This window comes from Convolutriloba macropyga, chromosome 5 (assembly GCF_964194025.1).
Source record: "Convolutriloba macropyga chromosome 5, txConMacr16.3, whole genome shotgun sequence".
Lineage (NCBI taxonomy): Eukaryota > Metazoa > Xenacoelomorpha > Acoela > Convolutidae > Convolutriloba > Convolutriloba macropyga.
Window position 1 is genome coordinate 7,644,920 of NC_134472.1, and position 25,862 is coordinate 7,670,781.

The 25,862-nt window shown below is 33.5% G+C and overlaps 1 protein-coding gene across 1 annotated transcript in view; it reads left to right on the forward strand.

The window, feature by feature from the left end:
• Positions 1-25,862, forward strand: part of LOC142339099 (ubiquitin-ribosomal protein eS31 fusion protein-like) — a 353,720-nt gene that overhangs the window by 75,932 nt on the left and 251,926 nt on the right. The window lies entirely within an intron of this gene.

Here is a 25,862-nt window from a genome sequence, read left to right on the forward strand (position 1 = left end):
AACTCAATTCAACAACAGAAGCGGAGCTTAGGTTCAATTTACAAAGTTTAGTACTCCTTATTAGGAACTTGAGTTCTTGGTCCTTGAAATGGTTCTATAAAAAAGGAGCAAATAGGAGGATTTCGGAGGATTATGGTTCATTTCCATTCCTGAGTGAGTTATATCACAAACTTTTTTCATCCGCAGTCCTATCCGAAATGAACTAGGACATCTATCCCAGAATCGAAGTGCACAAAAATCAGCGAAGTCTCGCCAGCACAAAAAATTGATAAGGCAATAAATGGGAAGAAAACTTTCCTGCTACTTTGGCGCAAACGTTAATCTACGAACATTATAGGCTTAGAACATCTGTAAGAATAAAAGTAATTTTTGCTACACATAAATTAAGCTCGCGCAATTTATTATCGGACGCTTATCTTACAAGATATTCTAAGATCCTGCAAGATAACCGATGAGTTTGCCGGGGGTTAGTTCTTCTTTTTGTACATGATTTTGGTCACTGTCCAATAAAACAAAAAATCGTGTTCGGTTCGTTCCTTGAGCAGCTATGGCCTAAGCAGCTCAAAATATCATAGTTTGTTTTCGTTTTTCTTATGGGTGTCGTCGGTTTTGTCGGCACTTTTTTGTTTCGCTTTTGAAATTCGTCCAGCATAGAATGCAACATTATAAAATTAAATTGAAAACATACTGGAATCCAAAAAAAAAACATTTTTTTGGTTTTCAAATTGCAGATTTAAATGCATACCCACTTGGAAAAGTTAAAAATGGAAGAATGATTGATTTATTATTGTTGATCCGACCAAGCCTCAAGGAGGGCTAATTTCACTTGCGCTTCCGTTGAGAGTGTTCTTGAAATAAATTTTTGCCGGTTTTTTGAATCATTTAACTAGTTGATTATCCAAAACCTGTAACTTATCTTGGTTATCTTTTTTGTACTGTTTTGGTACTTTTTTGTCAAATTTTCCATATCTGTGATAATAGGAACAATTACATTTTCCAAATAAAAAAACAGCAATTGCGAAACTAATTTTGATTTAACTGTTGTCTTGCAGTCCAAAAAAAATTCGGAATGTAATAGGTCGTTGTCTTTTAATTTTTTAGTTCATATTTTACTCTTTTAGTGTTAAATACATGACAAAACCATTCGAATCAAGACTTCATAATTACAGGTTCAAGTAGCTTCCTAAGTTGTTTCAAGGCAGCTTATCTACTATTATGATGAATAAATTGCAGACATCGGACGGCACTCATAAACTTTGGGCATTTATTAAGACTCTCGGTTAACTTTTTATATCTTCAGTATAATGTCTTGTAGTTTTGCAGGAGTTTTCTCCTTCTTGGTGACTCAAAAAGTCTTGGATAGATCAAATTGATAATCAAAATCTTTGTTTTTTTAGAGAATATCAAAGTTAGTTTTTGTTTGGTAGCCATAAATTTTGTATTATCGGAATTATCAGAACCTTCTTTCCAATTTTGGAGACTCCATACGATTATTTCATATTTTTTTGTTTCACCACTAAATTTGCCGTACTGCAAGAATAATTCTGCGAAATCATGTCCCCAATTTTCTTCTATTGCAGATGGCTCTGTATTTTTCTGTCTGAATCGTTTTTGGAGGTGGTAACGATTTTGCAGCTGCTACTGGAACTAACGGGTCCTTGCTTTTCGGGCAAGAATAAATATAAAAAGTATGTAATTACATCTCTTCACAAATGTCTTGAGTCAGCTCCTCTCCTCAACAAAGGACCGTTATTAATTGATTTGAGTTGTTAGCTAAATTTTTTCACGACTTTGAAATCAAATGTTTTAAAAAATTCTGCCTTATTTTTTAATTTTGATTTTTTCTGTTCTTTTTGTTCGCTTTTAAGTTAGTAGCAAAAGAATGTAGCCTTATTTTTTTTAATTTTGATTTTTTCTGTTCTTTTTGTTTGCTTTTAAGTTAGTTTCATTAAGTACAGGTCGAAAACACATTATTCGCATTGAGGAAACTCACAGATGAACATTTTTAATGTTTTTAGTGAATTGCTTTTTGTTTACCGTGTTGGATATTGGGTTTTCGCAAAAAATTAACCTAATTTTTGATATCCGTCTGTATTTGTCGTTCTTTGTCTAGACGTAAAAATATTCTGAGTAATGATAGATCTCAATGGAGAGATCAATAGACCTAATTGAAGATCTTAGTCTTTAACCAATATTTTATCACATATTTTATCGAAATTTTTTTTCGATAAATAAAATTGTATCTTTCAATGTTTGAATTTTTATCGTTTTTTTCTTGTTATCTAGTTGATACTCAGACGATACATCATGTTTTTGGTATTCAATTTTGCTCAGTTGGTTATATTACATTTTTTACATTTTTTACGGAATAGAGTATGGTTTTCAACGGCTTCGACACCTTTCTCGTAAAATTTTATTTTAACTTCGTTTTTGTCTGTCTATGTCGTTAGTTTTTGTAGAGGTAAAACATGTTCTGGATAATGATTGTTCTTAATTTTTTCATTGGGAGGTATGAGTGAACGTAAACCTGTTTAAAGATTTCATTTGATTTCTAATGGATTTCATTATTTGAAGTTTTTTGTTTTTAAAAAGTCTAATGGTTTCTTCTAACTTTGTCGGTTTTGTTCTCCTTGTTACTGAGTTTTATTAAGGACTGGTCCCCTCCTTTTCCAGTGAAGTACAAACCAGTTTGTAAGTTTAGGGTTTATTTGACGCTGTTTTGAAATTGTTATTAAGTATTTTTTTTTTGAGTTTTCGATGTAAATGATGTTTGTTGTTGTTATTTCATTTTGTTGTTTTTTTGTGTCTTAGTCTTAATAATGGAAGGTCTCATTGACCCTTAATATAGCATTATATGTTTTCCTTAATCGTTTGAGTTTGACGTATTTTTTATTCATACACCAATTATTTTTCAACATTATTCCAAAAGTTTTGAACGTTTTCTATCTCTTAATCGTTTGGTAGGTAATTAAGCCAAAAATATGGATGAGTGCGGTCGGGACATTATATTCGAAAGCACATTACCAAGCCTACTTGTTAAAAATAACTTGACTTAACTGCTAAAGCTGTTTTAAATTAATGTTAAAGAATTTCGATGCGTTGAAAACTTCTTGGAACCCAAATCCTTCAAAAATTAACTCTTGAAATCATACTTTTAAACGCTAGTAACAACAATATAATGCAAATGTTGGTCAGACAACTTTTAATATGTTTAAATATACATGTTAACAAAGGGTATAAGCATGCTTTATTAAAATAAATTCAAAAATATTGAAGTTGAAATAAAAATTACTCACTTGAGCAGCTTCAAGACCAATTTTTTGAAGAGCCAATTGCATGAAGGCAGACGTTTGACACCGGCCTGTTATAACTAGATCCAAATTAAAACCATCCCATGCGCCAAAAGTATCGTTGTTGAAGTACGATTCCGCTCGAAACATTTTGTGAGGCCAGGATAATAATAATGGTTATTTGATTATGGTTATTGAAGCGTTAATTTGCATATGGAAACTTTTCTCGAGTAAGGACACTCGCATCAGTCGCTTCTATTTAAACTGGATTGTTGTCTGCTCACCTACTTCACAGCTAATATGTCTGTCCATAACTACTTGCCTTAAGCAGTGAAAATTTGAACAAATATTTGCCAATTTGACATTGTTCCCGAAAATTTTGCCGATATTTGCAAACATTACCCTTGATGTCCGATTGTTTCAATGCTGTGTCCCTAAACATAGTTAAACACAATGTAATCGCCGCCACAAAAATGAAAATTCTATTAGATTTTTCGACAAAAATTAAGCAAACGGACAATTCAAAGAACTGAAAAAAAAATTCTAATCAAGTTGACTGCAAAAAAATCTATGCTAATTAATTGCTGACAACTTTCCAAATAACTTGGAAGTGATGAAACATGCTACACAATTTAGAGTTTAATTGACGCTAGATGATGAAAATCGTAATGAAAAATAACTTTTTCAGCTCAAGGTTTTACAAAAATTCAAAATTGTACACACAATCAAAGGAGAGGACAGCTAAGCAAACACTTCGACATTAAGGTTTTTTACTTATTTGTATGGAGGCATGAAGAAATATATTCGGAATTTTTGTTCCAACCCCTCTTGAGGGGGGAACTATATACTCAAATGGGTTTTTTTCAGACAATTTTGACCGATCGATATAATCATCGTAGAGAGTTGTGAGTGGTATCATAAAAAAGCCCGTCCAACGCAGGATATGAAATTGAAAAATTTAGTGAATTTCGTATTTTAGAGCGAGTTATCGTGATTTAATCTTTGTGAATAATAGACCAATTTGCGTTTTTATTCACATTTTCCGGAATTTTTGCCTTAAATTTTGTCATTTTTGCTAAAATTTGTTTAAAAAATCTGAACAATTGTACTGTTGATTTTATTTTTACAGACAAAAAGTGTTGTTGACTATTTTGATATAATTTTTTGTCTAAAATTCGGGATAAATATTTCAAAATTCAGACTTTTTCATCAAAAAATTTCCCGAAATAAGCTTCTTTAGTCCACTTTGAATAAATTTGCCGGAAGCACACATTAAAAAACAACAAAAACAATCTTTGATAACTTAAAAAGGAGCTAGTTCTACTTCCACTTCTGTTAAGAGTATTCTGGAATTAAATTTTTCCGTTTTTTGCTAGCCTTAATTTATGATTATCAAAAAAACTGCATCTAGTTTTGATCTTTTAACTAACAAATTATCTCACTCTATAACACTCGAAACAGATGAGTGTTAATAACGGACTAACAGCAATAACATCAATGGTTTTGGTCCAATCTTGGACAGTTACAATCCAAAAGAATTTCGGATTTTATTCGGTGGGTCTTTTTTTTATAAAAAAATTCAATCTTTTCTTTTAGTTAATTAAAGAAAAAAGATTTCAAATCAGAGCTCATTGTTGATAGGTCCACTTGGCTTCATCTGCGGTTCCAAATCATTGTATCTATTTTCTTTACTCAAATCATTATGGTCTTTTGGACTTTTAAAACAGTTTGTTTTTTAAATTAACAATGGCTTATTGAACTTTGCCACTATTTATTCTCAATTTAGTCAACTTGTAGTTTAGTGTCAGCAAAGAAAGATAGCTTCTTCTTGCTCTTTTTTACTGAATTAAAATCATTTTTTTTCTTTTTGGCAATGGCCCATTTCTCATGTTTTTTGTTAGTCACAGTATCAATTTATTGGCACTTCACATATTAAAACATTGGCGTTCACAATAAGGCGCAATTGGACATATAAAGGTCTTAAGTGCATGGATTATTGTTTTAACGGCTTGGACAAACCTTTCCCGCAGAATTTAGTTGATAATTTTACTTTTGTCTTTTACTGCTTTTACTGTCGGTTTTATTTTGTGTTTTTAGTCCATATAATTTCCTGTATAAACAAAATGGCTTTTTATGGAGGAAAAAAGGAGCCTATGTTCAGATTTAAGTAAATAGCCTATGGCTTTCATGACTTTGAAACCATAGCTTTCAAAAATACTAGAAAACACTTTTTGACACTGCCTTGTTTTGTTTTGTCTTTTTGTCACCTAGTCTCGTTAATTACAGGTTACATTTGAAATTAATCTCGTGGAAAGAAGCCTCAATTTTTCAAAAATTATTGTTTTTAGAGAATTTGTTAAGAATCTACTGGCTTTAACACATTTCGCAAAAAATGTAAATTAATTTTTGATTTTCGTCTATATTTGATGCTCTTTTTGTAGAGTCAAGTCATATACTGAAAAATAACAGGTCTCAAGCGCTTCTTTTTTCAAAAGAATAAACAAACCTATTAAATTAGATCTTTTTGTAGCTAATGGCTTTCATGACTTTGAAAACAATTGTTTTCGAAAAATGCAAAATAATACATAATTTTGCTCTTTTTTCTCTTTTTTGTCCTACTTGATACCTATTTTCATTAATGAGCGTTTGCATGCTACAATATTGGCGTCCGAGGAAGGCTCTAGTGAACATGAATTGAGCGAAAAAATATGGCTTTTCGGCTTCGACAGCGTTTTCTTGCAAGTTTTAGTTGAATTTTTGTTTGTAGTCTCTATTCGTATTCTTTTTCTAACCGCAAAACTAAATGAACAAGGACAGATATTAATGCCTTGTTATAGAGGCGTATGAAGTCAGAAACTTTTTGCATGGTTTCAATTGCTATATAATGGTTTTCATTACTTTGGAATTAATTGTTTTAAAAAATATATGCCAATTGTTTTACTTTGCTGTTCTTTGTTCTTTTTGTCTAATTGTTACCGAGCCTGATTATGGAGTGTTCCCGTATTTTTTCTAGTGACGTACAAGTTACTTTGTTTAGTTTCAGTTTTATTGACGCTATTTTGATCTCCTTAATAATTTTTCTTTTTATAATAAGATGGACATAAAGTTTTGATGTAATTAACTTTTGTTGTTATTGTTGTTTGTTTTTGTTGCTCATCTCGACTTGTTTTCTAAATAATAACTGATCTCATCAATTGAAGGCGGAATTTTTTACTCCATGGTGTTATTTGCATTGGAGGCGATCTCTATGTTCATACACATAGCTTTTTGAAAAATAATCGAATTTTTGGGGTTTTTTATCTGTTCCTCACTTGGTAGGCATTTATGCCAAAAATACTTATGAGCAGGGTCGGAACTTTATGTGCGAACGCACATTGCCGAGCCTGCTTGTTTAGTATGAATGCTTGATCTGCACCGACTGAAGTTAAACTGGTTGCTCTGTTAAAATGGAATTCACAGTTAAAGGTGAAAAATGAAATCATGAAAACTTTTTCGCCTTTGACAATTCTAAAAATTGCAAATTTAGTTGTCATCAAAATTTTAAAAAATATAGAAGTAGGGGCCTTGACCAAAAACTAAATTAATTTTTGTTAACTATACAAGGAAATACACTAGAATTCGGAGCAACAAGGAATAAGTTCGAATAGAAACCGTTCAGAATAACAGAAGAAACAGTAAAAATCAAAGTTAAATGGCCGCATGTGAAGAAAGAGCACTAGCGAAGAAACATTTTTTGAAAAACGGTTTTTTTCACTCAACTTCGAAAATAGATGTAAAAATTTCACGCCACAAAACTACTCGCTTTTTTTGCTCCACATCCTGTTTCGGCGTGACCAGAATCACTACTCCAATTTGAATTCAAAACTCATCAAAATGTGTGAACAGATCATAAAAAAACATAAATGGAAGACTCTTGATACACCTTTAAGAATATATTCATTTAGGCCCCAGCCAACTACTCATCCTATGTTTTCTGTTCATAATTAGTTACTGTTTTGCATATATGGTTATTGGTTATTGTTTTCATACAGTAATGGAGCAAAAATGACATAAGAAAAACACAAATCTGTTAAAGTATGATGAACAGTTTTATAAAATATCGTTGCAATGTGCGACCCAAAAAAATTATTGGCGAAGTTTGCAGTAGATTTTTTATTCATTAAGAAACCACAGCCAATTGAAAGAAAAAACTACTAAACATTAAACCGTGAGACACTCGAGAAACGAAAACGAAACAACAACAAAATTTGTTTTCAAAATTCACTTCAAAATGCAAAATGATGCTTTTCAAAACCTATTCAGATACAACCTATAGTTTTTTTCTGCTCAATCAGTGACACGCGCATTGTCTGTCAGACACATCCTGATCAACAATTAAGAAAGCCAAATAACAAAAAAACGGAAATGTTACGAATTTATATGAAATTTATATTATATTTATATTATATATAAAATTACAGAAACTGCAAATTATAACCCTGCAGTAACAATATCTATTGAATATTTCTTGATTAACTAGTGAACAAAAAACAGTGCTGAAATATGTAAATCAGAAAAAGGAGGCAAGTTTTTTTTAATTATCTAAAATAATTGAGACAAACACCTCTGGCTGAAAAGTGAAAATTTAAGAAACTAAAAAACTGCTTCAAAACAACCAATTCAGATTTGGCTGAGCAAAAGTTATTCACATCTACTTTTTTGCTCTCTTTTTCTCTCTCTCAGAATACTGCATGAACAAAAACCACTCTTTCTTTCGTCTGCTTCTGCCTTTTGTTCATCAGATTGACATAAACACTTTCTGCGGATTTCGACTCTCAATTGTGTGAAAAATAGATAACCATAAGTCTTCTTCGAGTCGTAAAGTAAAAGACAGCACCCCAACACACATGAATTTCTTTGAATTGTAAAAAAAAATGCAGCACTTTCTCTGAATGCCATTATGGAACTATTGAAATTTATTAGTTTTTGTTAGCGTGTTTCGAAAAAATTTTATCAAAGCGATATTCAGCAGTGAACCTAAAAAAACACTTGTTCCTTTTTTGCTATATTTTCCAAAGTGGCTGCTTCAGTTTAATTTTTCCTTTAAATACAAAACTGTTTTGTTTTTTTTCAGAATCTGATCATTTTTTCTTCAGATGGGAATTTTTATAAGTTCTAAAAAATTTGAATTAAATCCTAGTTCCTAATAATTATTTGCGAATCAATTAATTCCCAGTTCAGTTAATTTCTATACTCTTCTTGTCTAGAGAGAACAAAACTTGATCTAAAAATTGTCAAAGCTGACAATTTTGTCTAGCTTTTTCTCAACATAATTTTCTTCTGTTTATCCCGTTCCGCAGAACAGAAAAAATGAAATTATAATGGAAAACTGTTTATTTTACAAAAATAACAAAAATGCAGAGCAACCCAAAAAATTCGCAACTTAGCCGCACCTATGTAGGAAATAGCATCTTCGAAATCCCATCAATATTTTACCCGCTAAAACTTTCAAGAATTTTTCTTCAATTGCTACGTAATTGAAAGCTTCAACCAGTAGCAAACTGAACATTCTTGCGAGAAACATACTTAAGATAACGAGAAAAAAAGTTGAAAAAATGCGAATGAAACCAAATAAGGAAGGGAAGAAAAGGATTTAAAATAATTATGTGTCGCAGTTTTAATGAATTAGATTCATTGAAATATTGAAAAACCACATCATAATTGACTAAAGTTACCTGTTGAAGGTTTGGACCGGTAGACTAATTATGAAATTTTATGCAAAAACAAAATGCTCAACATTATAAAAATGAAAATAGAAAACAAGTTAATCACCTTCTTGAATAACAAGTTATGATTTTCGTAATTTGAACATCAAATAATCTTATGCTCAGCTGTGTATAGTTATGCTTGGAAGTCTCTGCGGTGTTTAATATATTTTTAGTAAAAAAAATGGGCAATTTTTTGTGCTTTAGAAAGAGTGCGTTTTGTCATTATGGCTATTTTATACTGGCACAAAATAACAAAAAACGCTGTTTTTTGAACTTTTAATAATGTTTATGACGACGGGAATTGAAAACGTTCTTCTGACGCAATATTTTCACCAATCGTGAGTGAGCAAAGCAAATTCACCTGAATCTTCTGATATAAGTTGTGCCTGGCGGAATTACAGTTTAATCAAGCACAAAAACAAATGCTGCACTTATGGTCTTAGAATAATTGTTCTATAATCAATTTCTCTATAATCATTTTTTCTATAATCAACTTATAACGAACACAAAATAAAGGTAAAAGTAGAAGAAAGGTGAGCCAAATTGGTAAAAAATTTAGACTAATTGCTACAAATTGGATTTTTTTATTCAAAAAAAATTCTCTTCTGAAGGGAAAAAAATGTTTACCTGGGAAAGGACATAAAAAGATGCTTGAGTAAACAAAAACATTTTTGTAAGTTTTTTGATTAGATTTTCAATTTTCTGCGTAACGAGCATTTAATGGACTGAAAGAATAATTAGAGAAAAAATAGTGAGCCGCTGAGGTAAAGCAATATTGGTGGGCACTGAAAAATTGTAATTAAATGTAATTTTTGAAAACGTACATAAAAGTGTTTTCCGCGATACACGGGATTGTATAAATAATAATTTAATATAATAATAATAGGAAAACTTAATTGCTTGTTTGATATAATAATAATTGCTTGTTTGATATAAAAATAATTTAATATAATAATAATAGGAAAACTTAATTGCTTGTTTGATCGTGGGTTTGAAAATCAAATTACTGATTAGCACTTAACAAAAAGCAAAAATATCCAATATGTAAAAATATTCGAAATTCGACAGTACTTATCCTTTTGATGAAGCTGCAAGAACGCTTTTTTAGCATGGTAATGCGCAAGTTAGACAATGTAAAATAATGAGTTATGTTCACCAAAAATTAAATATAAGTTTATTTTGTTCTGCTCATTGGTACCATTTCAACCCCTGACATATGAGAAACAACCATGATAAATAAGATAAACATTTGCTAAAAATTCTTGGTATTTAAGTCTTCAGAGCCATACTTGTGATACCAAAAACTAAGCATGAACTTAAAAACTCTTCTAAATTTTATAATTACAAATTGAAATCAAAACACTGAAAAACACCAAAAAAATGGCAAATTTTTTTTTATAAAATGCAGATTTTATTGCCAATTTGCATAATTCTTTTAAAATTTATTTGAACACAAACAATGAAATTCAATTTCTAACTCTATTGAAAATTGACACCACTTCTTCCTGCTATCAGAAAGCTGGCTGAAAAAATGAAATAAAAACAAAAACAAAGGCGACAGGGCAGTTTAAAAAAATGATACACATAGCAATAAAATTTTAGAATTAAGGTGTTCAATTCTTGAACTAATGTCCTGAAAATAACTATGCAATTTTTAACTCTAATAATTCACCCATAACCGCACACTGTAACAGTTATTCCCGTCGATCAAACTTGAATATTTAGGACTGAGGTACGCCCTGAGGTTTATTTAATGAGGTATATTTAATTTTTAATTTTAACCTTTCTGCATTTAATTGGTCATCTAAATAATTTATCACACAACAAAGTTATAAAACTGTTAACAAAGCTGTAGTTTAGCAATAAGTAGTTTTTCTATCTTAATATGATGTAAAACAACTATTTAACTTTTCAAAACCTACTCAATCATATTAGAGAAAAGAAAAGCAGCTATTTAGCTTCAAGATTTGACATTATTAACAGTTATTTTTAGCTGATAATAAGCCTCAATAGCCCATAAAAATTCATGAGGATAAATACATCAATTGTAACAACAGAGGAATAAATATCTGACAATTGGCATATTTGGACAACTGCAGATTTGAATTCTCTAAAAAGATTTGAACTCTCTAAATCTGCATATTTGAAGTCTCTAAAAAAAGGCACTCATTCCATTTGGGGAACTCATTCTAATTTCTGTTATATACGCAACCGAAGCTGAGCAAACTTTTCTTAATCGTGTTCAGGAAAAAGTAACAGCAGTTATCTCAACCAAATTTTCATTAATAGTTTCAAGATTTTGTCTTGATGAGGACATGGCAGTGTAAAAAAATGATACACATAGCAATAAACTTTTAGAATAAAGGTGTTCATTTTTTGAAACTAATGTCCTGAAAATAACTTTGTTATTTTTTACCTCTAATAATTCACTCAAAAACGCACATCGCAACAGTTTTTTCCGGTGATCAAAATTGAATATTTAGGACCGAGGTATGACCTATTCTGTCTTCTACAAGTCGTCGTAGAGTATTTTACTGAAGGGAGATATAAAGAGAAGAGGATAGTGACTTAACACATCTAATGGTCATAACTAATACAATAAAATGGACGATTCAATCTCTAGTGACGATTTGCCGAGACTGTTGTATCATGCTAAACATTGCCAGAGGTAAAAAATTGTTAATGGTCTTTGATTCCTCTTATTTCTTTGAAAACACATTACTTTCTGGAGAAAATCAAGAAATATGCGTAGTCGGTGACTATTCAATTGAGAACTACAACAGTATCTTAAATAATAAGTGTTTTTTGATCGACAACTATAAATAAAATAACAGTGGAGAAGAATTAAAGATGATATCAGTTCTCATTGCACAACCCAACGTGACGAATATCAAACCACTTGAAAAAAGCTAATCAATTCAATCAAGTAAGTAGGCTTACCGCAAACTGTGTTTGGGTATACATGTTTTCCCCCTTTCATGCTACTTTGATTAACTTAGCTCACTATGTCTTCTACATTTAAAGAACCCTACCCTCAGAGATCATTCACTTTTTGTCTTCTAAGAAAACGCTGCCAGGTAATACCCCGAGAAATTAATTATCTTGAAGATGCTTAAATTCGCTTCTGTTCTCTCACGGATCTTTTCCAAGTCGAGTTGAAACCCAAGACATGCTTATTTATTTTTTAATTTTAACTTTTTTTGCATTTAATTCGTAATTTAAACCATTTGTAACCCAAAATCGCTATATATCTGTTAACAAAGCTGTAGTTTAGCAATAAGTAGTTTTTCTATCACAGTATGCTGTATAATTACTATTTATCTTTTCGAAACCTACTCAATCATTTTAGATAAAAGAAAAGCAGCATTTTGGCTGCAAGATTTAACTTTCTTAACAGTTATTCTTAACAGTTATTAAACCTCAACATTTCTTCAAAATTTCTTGGGGTTAAATATATCAATTGTAACAACGCAGGATTAAATATTTCACCTTTGGCATGACTTGGACAACTGCAGATTTGAACTCTTTAAAAAATAATTGAACTCTCTAAAACTGCAGATTTCTTCTCTGAAACTCTCTGAAAAGTGATTAAGGTCCTACCAAAGGCACTCATTCCATTTGAGGGACTATTCTATTTTCTGTTAGATACGCAACCAAAGCTGAGCAAACTTTTCTTAGTCGTGTTTAGAAAGACGTAAGAGCAGTTATCTCAACCAAATTTTCATTCATAGTTTTCAAGTTTCGGTGAGCTTTTTATTTTAAAAATTAGGTTAAAAGCATCATGAGCAGTTTGCAATCTTTCAAGTTGTTCTGAGAATATTTCTGTCGTAGAAAAGGGACGCTTTATTGCAATTTGTCGACGGTGTTGAAGTTTTACACCAAATGAAATGCGTCTCTCTCCGGGACTTTGGGTGACCACAGTGTCGAGTTGTTTCTGCAGTGGTCACAATTAAAAGGAACTTGCCAGCTGCTGATGATATTTTCTGAAAAACTATTTTTTGACGAATTCAACTAGATTTTCGAATTCCGTTCATGAGATCACTTTGCTCGGGAAAGTTTGAATCTCAAAAGTTTGAATCATTTTTTTGAATCCTGTTCAATAGTCTGTTTGTTTGTTGCACAAAATTTCCCCTCACCTTTGGATTCTCATCGTTGTGAGTCTTAACATACATGAGTTGATAAAAATCATAAAGAAAGTAATCTGAACATTTCAGAAGCTTTTGTTTCATAGATGACGAAAACATTGATTATGTTACCTTCCTACAAGATAACGTCTTCGGCAACCTATGTAAACGAAGAAAAACAAACGATCAACAGGTTTTACACAGAGGTGCTCCCGTAAATAATAAAAATAATGATTTAGATTCTTCATTGGTGAACGAGAAAGAAGAAAGCTCTAGCTCGTTGCGCAAAAACGCCGGTTTATTTGAAAGCTAAAACTTGAATTGGTACAATAAAAGGTTACTACAGTGTTGGGCAAATTAACATGACGCAGTCACATTTTTAATTTCATCAGTTATTCACAGATAAGTTGAGCCGAGCCAGCAAGCTGGGAGCAGCCAATTTTACAAACTCTTCTCAATCTGGGAGATAATGGGCATCAAATGCCAAAAAAATCTTTGAAAAAACAACATCTTCAAACCCAGTGAACTGAAGCATGATAAGAAGCTTGAACTGAAGCTTGATACACCTTGATAAGAAACATAATAAAACTTGGTAAATCTTGCCAAGATCTTGGCAAGATGTTGACATAGTACTTACCATGAAAATATTTTGATTTGTACAAATTTGCAAGATCTTTGAATGGCTGTCAAGAAACAAGATCTTGGCAAGATAACCAGGAAATGGAATCTATAAATCACAACTTAGTATTTTATTCATGTAGGAGTATGAACAAAGAATGACAACTCAGTTATCGCTCGGTGATTCTAAATTATTTATTCATTTGAGCTCAAACTGAGTCAACAAAAATCCCTGCGCCACAGGATATTGTTAATCTTTAAATCCTCTTCAGATTGTTTGGCAGTAATATCTACAAGTCCCAAGTAATCTTCCAAGCATTTCCATATTCAGGAAACAAAGCATCAAACATCTCTGGACTCTCGAGAAAACCCATCAGGAAAGAAGGTGTTTTCATTATTTTTGTCAATTGTTCTCAATCAGATGCCTAAAATCCGGCCTTATTGTTTTATAAAAGTCTTTGTTCTAGTGTTCAACTGAGGGGGGTCAAGGCTTGAAGCCATTCAATTCATGCTGTCAACCAAACGTAATTCGTGTTTATTTGTCTTTTCAGGATCCAATTTGTTCAAATAATTCCCTTTTGGAACCATGATCGACAACGGAAATTTTCTTCTCTTTAGGCAAGAGAGAGTAAAATTTTTCATTAATTTCATGTTTTCAGTTTTTAAAATGATGTGATGCGAATCAAAGCAAAAAAAATGTGAAAGAAGACGCAACAAGTTGAACTCAATGTCACCTTTAAATTGCACTTTTGTAGTGCGACGTCATAAATTTTTTGGTCAAAGTACAATGGTGTAGGTACATATTTTTTGTTAGTTTCTATTCGAGTGACGCCGCTACAACAATTTCAACATGGCTGCAGTCCGTTTTTGACAAAAAGCTGTCTGTCATTACTAGTCATCTCAAAGTTCTTTTTTGCCGTTGTCTGCTCTCTTCATTAACCAATCTCTCATAGTTGGCAGTAGTTACTGTATGCAATCTTTGTCTATGTAGAAATACTTTTTCGAAAACTTTCAGTGTCAGACATCAATCAAAACTGCTTCAAACTACAAAGGTTCCTGTTTTTCGATTAAAATGTTGTCGCAATTCAAGTGTTCAGAATATCGTCTTTTGGTTTTTTTAATACTCATAAAGATCCGATTTAACAATGATTGACTTGAGGTCAAAATGACACCTGAATTTTTTCCACCAAATTGTGAAATAGGTTATGGAGCTGTTGATTGGCGCATCTGTATAAACATTGGTCATTCGTTGATCAACGAATAGCTGTTGATATTGTTGCGTGTCGTTTAACACGTGTCGTCGCTCGGGCTCAATCCGACTGCTGTCAATGCATGTCTAATTTCGGATTGAGCAGATGTGTGTCTTGTGCTGATCAGTATGAAGCAGCAGATTGTTCGGTTCTCCATTCACTTTCATTTTGTTTAGATGCGGTGAAAAAATTGTACGAGGTTCCTCATAAGTATAAACTTCAGTCCAATTCGCTTCCCGAATTGCGGGATTTAGCTCAGGTGCATCGGAATACGCTGCATACTGAAATTCAACTTCTGCATGTGGCTGAAAAATGTGTTGAATTGTTTCCGATTGTTCATTGATAGAGAAAGGCTCATCGAGTTCTTTTTGATGAAAAATGAAATTATTTCAATTTCGAGCTCACTTCAATTTCAATTTGTAGACACCAAAATTTCTATAGAAACCAAAATTACACTTTTCTTGGCGAATATAAAATCAAAAAGATCAAAATAATCGTTTTCATCGAAGTTTAATTGATCTACGAAAAAAATTTCTCACATTTCGTTTTTCGCTATAAAACTTACTGATTCCCAGGGCTTTTGATTCACCCATCGGTTGTTCACTGAAAGTGTAAATGCTTTGAAAAAGGGTAACCAGAGAAATTTGAATGCCAAAAATTGTGGGACGACTAGCGACTTTTAGACAACTTTGAAACCTCTGATTAGTTTTGACGTGCCGAATTAGATTGCGTCATAACATAGAAACACTGCTACAATGTCGGTATTCATAGTAGTTGATGGTTCGGCGGGATGCTACTCGCGCCTATCATTTTGAGATTGAACCCGTTTCTAAAACAATTATGCCAGTTGATGCACCTACACTCTAAAAAATGTCTAGGTAAATTTACCTGCAACGTTTGCAGATAAGTAAAATTGCAGGTAACATTACCTGCAAAATTACCTGCAAAAACAAGATACATGCAATTTACTGCATACTTAAACAACAATGTTATATTAGGTATGTAGATTTTGACGTGAAATAAGATTTTGATATGTTTACAATAATTTTCCTCTGTGGATCTGTGGACGATTAGAATGATACAAAGTAAGTCCGAGCAGAAAACTAAAAAATTTCAGGAGAAATTATTATGCCCTATCAGATTTTTAGTCAAAAAGCATCACGCGCATTAATACATTTCCCATGTTATAGATGAAAAACGTAAACAGACTTGAGGATGAGAAGGGCACCAATTTATGGTTTGCTTTTGTTTCAGCCTAGTCACAATTAATATATGATCAATTAAATGAGACTAGATGGCTGAAAAAAAAACAAACCATAAATCGGTGCCCTTTTAATCCTCAAGTCTGCTTACGTTTTTTTGTATAACATGACTAGAAATCTGACACCAAAACGTGTTAGCCAATTGTGGCACGAAAGATGGAAAGTGGATATTGTTATATGATAACCAGCTATTTGGCACATCTAAATGACAACAGTTGCAGACTTCTAAATTCATTGGATTGACTTTCATGGGATTGAGAAAAAATGATACCTTAACTTGTGAAATCAATATGGCCAGCAGCAGAATCGTTTACGCTGCCGACGTCTAAATGATTTGCCACAATGAAAAATGACATTGAATGAAGTTGCACATCAACCCTATTCATTATTTACGGTCAAATATTATATCATTACATCCTTTTGAAACTCCCTCACTGTAAACATTTTTTTCTTATTACAAGTACCGTCTGAGTTAAGCTTTTGGAAGATATCAACAACTGTCCTTCTCTGAAAGTAAAAAAGTCCTTCTCTCATGATTTTTCTACTTGGCTATTTCTATGTTGACTTTTTTAATCTGCATGTTTGGTATGAAAACAGTTTTCGTTAAACTCTTATGCGTTGTCATACGGCAATGGATACTCTTCATATATCCATATCCGTATTTAGTTCATTTATTTGTTGTAAGTTCCATTTGAAGGGCAAATGCCATTTCAGTTCAGTTATTGTCAACTTCCTCCCATTTTTAGCAGTATTGTCTGTTCATCCTGTCTGTGCAGGAAATTAACTTGTTCATGATATAAACAAATCTTAGAGTTGCTTCCGTTAATCGTGATTAAAGCTTGAACAAACTTTCTTTCTTAAAATTGTAACTTTCATATTTTCAATCTCCAATTTGCAACGCTAGAATTCAGTCTAAATCAATTCTTGCAAAACGCTGCTCATTTAACCTCAGTACTGTGAAAGTAGCCATTCGCACCGCGATTGACTAGTCTAGAAATTTGATAATAAACTCAATCAAATAGATTGCCATTTGCGACGCGATCTCCCATCTCAGTAAATAAAGTGCCATTCGCAACTCAATTGGATATACTCATTGTGTATGAGTATAACATGGGCAGTCAGCAACTGACTCCAAGAAGACACCACTCCACATAGAAGCATTTTGGGAGAAACTGACGGCAACACCCCCCCTGACGTGGGACAAAAGGACACAGCAATGGAAACTGGCTCTACTTGCTAAGGAAGGGATACAGTTAAACACCCTGTTAGACGATCCTCCAGCAACAGTGACTTACCCACCTGAACCCGTCTAAGAAGAACCGGTAGAAAACCACACACAAGCGACGGAAAGAGATCGAAAAGTTCGAAATCAGTAATTGAAAGTAAATTGGCAAAACCGTTGTAAAATTTGAAGAAATTGGGATTCTGTGTGGAGACAAACCGTGGGGAATTTATGAGCAGAAAACAATATCGTTGCTCTATTTGAGCATTGGAACAGAGGGACGACGAATTTTCAAGAGTAAATACCACCATTTTCAGATAGAGAAACAACCCTTCAAAGATTTGTGGCAGGCAATGGAGGACTCATTCACAAAGGTTCGTAATATAACTTACGATCGCTTCGTTTTCTACTCTTGTAAGCAGCAAAAGGAGAGTCAGTGGAAAGTTTCTATGGTCGTCTAATAGAATTGGCGGAGAATTGCAATCTGGGTAGTGAATAGACTACATTGATCCGTGATGCATTCATATTGAATATGCTTGATCACGAGACACAGAAGGAATTGTTGAAAGAAACAGTAGAACCACCAAAAGCATTGGAGATCGCTATACAAATGGAGATGGGAGCGCAGAATTAACAAAAAATAAACCAAAACTTGATGTCAGGTACTTTATCTGTGAATTTCATTAATAGTAACCAAGTCCGCAATCGCAACGTGAATGCACCTCCGGCTAAACGAGACTTTACACGCTACCCAACTGTTCCTCAAAATTACCAATACACAAGTGTTTGTACGAATTGCGGTCTCCGCTGGAGTCACAACCATAAGCAGATTTGCCCCGCGAATGGCAAGAAATGCAATAATTGTGGTATTGTGGGTCATTTCGCCAGAAAATGCGGCAAACCGAAAAAGTCGCAGAATCCAATACAGAAAACTCAAAAAACGAATGTCAACCAAATTGACGAATCGCGGGAAAAGAGTGATGATGAAGAATCAGTCAATTATATAACAAGCTATCAACAATTGTACGAACAGGTGTATGATTCAAACTATGACAGTGGTTCAGATGACTATGTGGCAGCGATCTCCTCTGATTCGGTGCACCAATTGGAACCACTTAACGTTGAAATACAACTAGGGGAAATAAAAACCTCTGCAATGATTGATTCTGGAAGTGCAGTCAGTATCATAACAAAAAGTTTATCGAACAAAATCACCCGATCGACAAAATCAGCCAAATGGACAAATGCAACAGAATAAAGGAACTTGAAGACTTTTTCAAAGGAACCTATCAAAGTCCTTGGGCAGTTGGAAATCACAGCAATCTACAATCAGTGGAAAGACACATCAGCAATGTTGACTGTTGTAGACGATGGGCACAAAAACATAATTGGAAGGGATCTGTTCGCTACCTTGGGGCTTGCAGTTGTTCAACAACAACCAGAAACTGGTAAATGTGTTTATAACATCAATAATTCTGTATGTAAAATTAAGGAGACAATCGCGACCCAATTTCCACATCTAGTATCAAGAATTGGCTTATCCAAAACACATGTAGCGAAATCAAAGTTTCATCAAAAGTTTACAGCAAAGCATCAAAAAGGTCGACGTGTTCCGATTAATCTCCAACCTAGAGTGTCAGAAGAATTAGAAAGATTACAAACTGAAGATCATATCGAAAAACTATCTAGTTGCTCTGACGAACATTTTATCTCTCCGATCGTAATCACAGTGAAAAAAGACCAATCGATAAAACAAGCATTAGATTCCAAAGTATTAAATAAAGCAAAACACAAAAATATATATCAAATGCCTAACATCGAAATGTTAATTTACACGATATCACAACACCTTACAGATACACAAAACGATCAAAAAGCATATTTCACCACATTAGATTTAAAGTATGCATATGACCAACTAAAATGGCATCAAGACACAGCAAAACACTGTAATTTTAATATCATATGTGGCGAATCTACGGGTACATATAGATTCAAAACTGGTTTTTATGGTCTTACAGATATGCTGGCAGAACTCCAAAAAACTATGGATTACACACTCATAGGCTTGCAAAACACATATTGTTTTTTGGACGATATCATAATCGTTAGTACAGGCACTGAAGCAGACCATTTAGCATATGTTTCCAAATGTCTTAAAAAACTAGATGACGACAACTTAAGAATTAATCTTCAGAAATGTCACTTCGCGAAAACAGAAATAGAATGGCTAGGTTACAAATTCACACAGACTGGAATATCACCTTTAGAAAGTAAAACTGCAGCAATCTTAACAATACCACCACCAACGACACTAAAACGCCTTAGATCATTTCTAGGGTCAGTACATTACATCGGCAAGTTCATGCAACATCTCGCACAATTATGTCACCCTCTTAGACCACTGTTACAGAAATCTGTAAAAATCGTTTGGACAGATGAACACACAAAACACTTTAACTTGATTAAAGAAAAAATCGCAAATAGTACAGAAAACAGTCATTATAATCCAAAATTGGACGTTTGCGTCAAATGTGATGCTCCACGTTCCGGATTGGGAGCAGCATTAGAGCTAAATACACCAGATGGTTGGAAGCCAATGGCATTCGCGTCCCGATTTCTCAATTCAACGGAGGAACGCTACAGTGTCAACGAATTGGAACTATTGGGGATAGTTTGGTCAATTGACTATTTCAAATACTATTTGTCTGGAAAACATTTCACGGTAGTAACGGATCACAGAGCCCTATTATCCACACTTAAAGAACATCGATCAAACAAATCATATAATAGCCAATTATCTTATTGGATAGACAGACTTCTTCCGTACAATTTCACAATCGAACATATGCCAGGTGCAAAAATGGGTCTAGTCGATTACATTTCAAGGAACCCATTTGCGAGAGCTAAAAAGATATCGACCTACGACGAACACTTTGTTGTAGCAACAATCTCAAAAATTCTTGATTCAATGAAATCTCTAATTATAAATAAACAGAAAGCAACTTAAAAATTTAGCAGTATTTTAAAGTCAAATTTGCCTTCACATAAATTAAAACAACCATTTGCACCGCGATTACCTACATTACTAAATGTAAATTCACCTAATTGTAATGAAGCATTTGCATCACAATTAACTCATTCACCAGTGAAAACACCATTCGTGCCGCAATTAACACTTCCTAAATCTAAAATTAATTCACAATTTAAACATCCATTTGCGTCGCAAATGCCACTTAAAATTACAAAATTACAATTTGCACGAAATAATCGTAAAGTCAATAATTCACATTCCATTAACAAATTCGCTGCAAAAGTCAGACAGTAAAGAATGTGAACGATCTGAACAATTATCCCCAATACAACCCATTAATGGTATAAAATCAAATAATCCACCTAATAACACTAAATTAAGCGCGAAAGCACAAATTCCTAAGTATAAATACCACTTGCACAAAAATCACTCGCTTTTTGCCCAAATTCAGCCTACAAAACACTCCATAGTGAATAAACAAACTAATTCTTTCATATCAGACAATTCAGTAAAAAGCATAAATACAATGTCGAAGGCCAAAGCAACCCGATCTAAGTCAACCCCTACAAAGGCAAGAGTGACGTTTTTGGACACGACTCCCTCTACGCCTGGAACAAATACGACCTCACACACAGAAACCCCAACCGGCAGTACGATAGAGGAGGCAGACGACATAATCTTTACTGAGACCCTCAATAAAGTATTCAGCAAAAAGTTCTTGGCCATATTAACGGGAAAGCGGGAAAGGACGCAATACTCAAAGAAGTGAGGGACTGCGTGATGAGAGACGATCCGGACCGATTACAAGAGATAAGTCCTTATCTCTTCTCTTATTGAAGGGACTTAAGTGTCAAACATGGGTGCGTTTGCCTGGACGAACGAATTGCCATACCCAAATCAAGCAAGGACGCGGTGTTGGAAGACATCCACTCTACACACCCAGGAAGTTTCGCCTTGCTCTCACTCGCTCAAAATATCTGGTGGCCTTACATCCATAGAGACATACTGGCAAAAGCCAGTGAGTGCAAAGCCTGCACGGAAATTGGTAAGAACCTTAAATCAGTGATTCCGCACCGCAAATAGACACCTCTACCTAAATGTAGTGAACCAAACGATGAAATACAAATAGATTTTGGTGGACCAATTTTAAATTGAAACCAGAGAAAGGCATAGAACAATACTTTATTACAAGTATAGATAGATATTCCAAATACTCCACAGCAGAAATAGTAAATAATGCATCGGGCCAAAATGTAATCAAATTCTTAAATAATTTTATATATCATCACGGAGTACCTAGAAATATTAGATTAGATCAAGCTAGATGTTTTACAGGAAAAAAGTTTGAGACATTCTGTACAGAAAATAATTTTACACCTATATATGCACCAGCAAATGATCATAGAGCAATTGGACTTGTAGAACGTATTATTCAAACAATTAAACGACAATTATCTTGCATGAAATCACAATTAAATAAAAAATTTAATTTAGAAAATTCACTTAAAGCAATATTACAGCGATTAAGAATATCAAAACAAAAAACAATAAATACTACAACATTTGAGGCACACTTTGGTAGGAAATGCAGCACACCTATATCAAACATCACAACTAAACCTAATAGTAAAAATCTCAATTATAATGCAATACTTAATTATTATTTAGACGAAGATACAAATCCGGGTCGCTCTTACCTGTCAGAGGAGCAGTGGGCAGATACAGCCCTATGTTCAGACACGGAGATCGAACGTGTCATGTGCGCTGCGGGTGCTCTTGCAAGAGCTGAGCAAGAGAAACGAAAAGATGGAGAAGAACGTTTTCTCAATTCAGAAGGCGTTAGTCGACCAATTCCATGCTCGGAACGCAGTGTGCAGGTAAAGTTGGCTCGCAAATTGCACGAAAATCAACGACAGAAGAAAAATCTGGATGGGTTTTATGAGGTACTAGCACCAGGAAGCACTGTGTGCAAAGTAAGCCCCACGACAAGCGTGATCAAAGAACCACACAAGCAAGAAGTGCGGGTCAGAAATTCGGATATTGCTAAATTCGGAATTCGGGCAGAAAGAGATACGGACCTTGCACAATGTATCGAGAGAAGACCGGAAAAGATCAACGAGAAGACCATCGAGCACAAAATCTACAAACACAAGCGTGATCTTATTCGGAAAAACACAGGCGACAAAAAGATAAAACGCAATCGAAGACAATTGGATGATGTGAGTGTAGTTTCTTCGGGCAGGTCATGCATCTCTTCAGCTAGCAATATAGCCAGATCGTTAGAAATGGGAATTCCAAAGGGAAATCCAAAACACGACGAGGCATTTCTCAGTCGACCCGATTTAACACAGATCCTTCGATTTAGTCCAATCGCACAACAATTGACCACGTCCAATACAGCAGGACCATCTGCGACGCAAATGCCCTCATCAGTACAGCCAACACCGACATCCATTTTGCGAAAAACTAGAAAGCGACAGATTACGATTAGTGACACATCAGATTCCGATACTTCTTCAGTTCGAAAATGCAAGCGAACTTTAAAGAAGAAGACACCGAAATCGCAAACCATTATTGAAAAGGTCAGAAACACAGAAGGCTATTCCGACAATGGAAATCAGGACATTGGAGACGCAAGAAATTCAACTGAATGGGTTGAAGATACCCAAAATCAGCCAAGGGAGATGACAGTTCTCCAAGCTGAAAACGCAGAAAATAGGCTTTTATATTTTATACGCTTTTATAAATACGCTTTTATATTTTATCTATTAATTAATATTTTATTACTTAGTAACCGGTGAATATTTATTAATTTTCTGATTTTAATTAGTAAGTTTATTTTCTCTCAAAGAGGGGGAAATGTCATACGGCAATGGATACTCTTCAAATATCCATATCCGTATTTAGTTCATTTATTTGTTGTAAGTTCCATTTGAAGGGCAAATGCCATTTTAGTTCAGTTATTGTCAACTTCCTCCCATTTTTAGCAGTATTGTCTGGTGATCCTGTCTGTGCAGGAAATTAACTTGTTCATGATATAAACAAATCTTAGAGTTGCTTCCGTTAATCGTGATTAAAGTTTGAACAAACTTTCTTTCTTAAAATTGTAACTTTCATATTTTCAATCTCCAATTTGCAACGCTAGAATTCAATCTAATTCAATTCCTGCAAAACGCTGCTCATTTAACCTCAGTACTGTGAAAGTAGCCATTCGCACCGCGATTGACTAGTCTAGAAATTTGATAATAAACTCAATCAAATAGATTGCCATTTGCGACGCGATCTCCCATCTCAGTAAATGAAGTGCCATTCGCAACTCAATTGGATATACTCACTGTGTATGAGCATAACATGTGTTGATCAAAAGATGTTGGCTAATTTCGAAGTGTGCTTGTCAAAATATCACAAATTTTGTCTGGAGAAGTGTATCAATCAAAATGATAAGTCTTGAAAATGGGAACACTCTCTGTCGAAGTCAAAATAGGTTTTCCTTGAAACAATTAAATCACATCAACCGCAATTTAAAGTGCTCAAATAAAGTTATTGGGCTTTACAGCAAAATTATAAGTTTCTGTATTTGAAAACGTGTTTGAAATTGCCCCGAATAAATTTTAGGAATTCATTTTTATTTAATATGCTATGCATATTATATAGTTACCACACATGTATAATATGCGTACTCGGCCAAAGATCACAAATTTAAATAATTATGAGAAGAAAATCTTAAGGAACAGAAACTAGCTCCAGTAGTGGATTTCGTTTCCTTACAAAAAGAGCACTTTTTAATTAGTCTGGTTTAAAACAATTTTTTAGTAGCATCTTAAAAGGAAACAAAAACCGAATACAACAGCTTGCTAACAAATTTAAATAAAGTTGTATTTCATTTATTTTTATCAGTTTTTGTGTTAACCTCGCTGTTATTTTATTTCACACATTTCAGATTCATAGAAATAGCATATGAAGATCTATCTTTTTTTGTTTGATTCTAACCTGTTTTTGTTTTAGTTTTCCATTAAAACAGAAAAAAAATAGTCGGGTTTAAGTTTGCACACAGTGTGTATCTGTTTTCTGACCTATTCAGTCATAAAATGAACGAAACAATGCAGACTTTGGGCGAACAACAATTATTAAAAAGTGTCAAAATGCAGTATTCTATATAACATAGTTTACAGGTGCATATTTCAAATCAACTTTCCGATTAACCCACCAGCCAATAAAAGCACCCACAGCTAAAATAATGGAAATAAAGTTATACTCATATAAATAAATAAACAGATGTTGCGCAAAACATCATTTGGATAAATCCTCCGAAGAAAATCTTTATGAAAAAAATCGAGGAATACTATTTTTTGTGTATGTTTTCACATACAGGATAAAAAAACAGCTTATTTGGAAAATCTTAACGCAACTGCTCCGAAATGTTCTCTTGTTTCCTTTTTTATTCTGGTCTGTTGCGCGTAAATTTCTTGGAAAATTTAATGACTAATGAAATTTAGTGACGATAAGCTGATGAAAGTGCATCAATAGAATTATTAGCAGCAGCGGGTTGATGAAGTCATAACTGATCTTCAAAGACTGCAAACCAGATTCCATAAACAATAGCCAGTTTTCGTGGCATGACTGTTAGTGCCCCTTCTCGTAAGTTAAAAGGTCCTTCTTTAATGTTTTTTTCCTACTAAAGTAGCTAGTTCTAAGTTGACTATTTTATCTGCATATTTGGGATGATAAGTGTTTTTGAAAAATTTGGTGCGTTGATCAAAAGATATTGGCCAATTTCGAAACGTGCCTGTCAAAAAGTCTTGGAAATGGCAACGTTCTCTATCGAAGTCAAAATCGCCTTTCCTTGAATTAATTATATCAAATCAACAGCAATTTAAAGTGCTCAATTTTATTTATTTGGCTTTACAAGAAAATATAAGTTGCTGTATTTGAAAACGTGTTAGAATTTTTCCCGAATAATTTTCAGGAATTTTTTTTATTTAATATTCTATGCTTAAAATGCACTTACCATGCATGCATATTTTTTTGTACTCGGCCAAAGTACACAAACTTAAATAACTATGAGAAGAAAATGTTATTTGACAGGAACTAGTTCCAGCAAAAATAGTGTTCCGAAAAATAGCACTTTTTAAAAGGCCTGGTTAAAAATAATTTGTCAAGTAGCATCGTAACAGGAAACAAAATCCGAACACAATAGCTTGCTTAAAAATTAAATTAAGTTATATTTGATTTAATTTGGTCGGCTTATATTACTAACCCCGCTGTTATTTTATTTTATTTGTTTCAGATTTGAGAAAAAAAGCATATGAAGATCT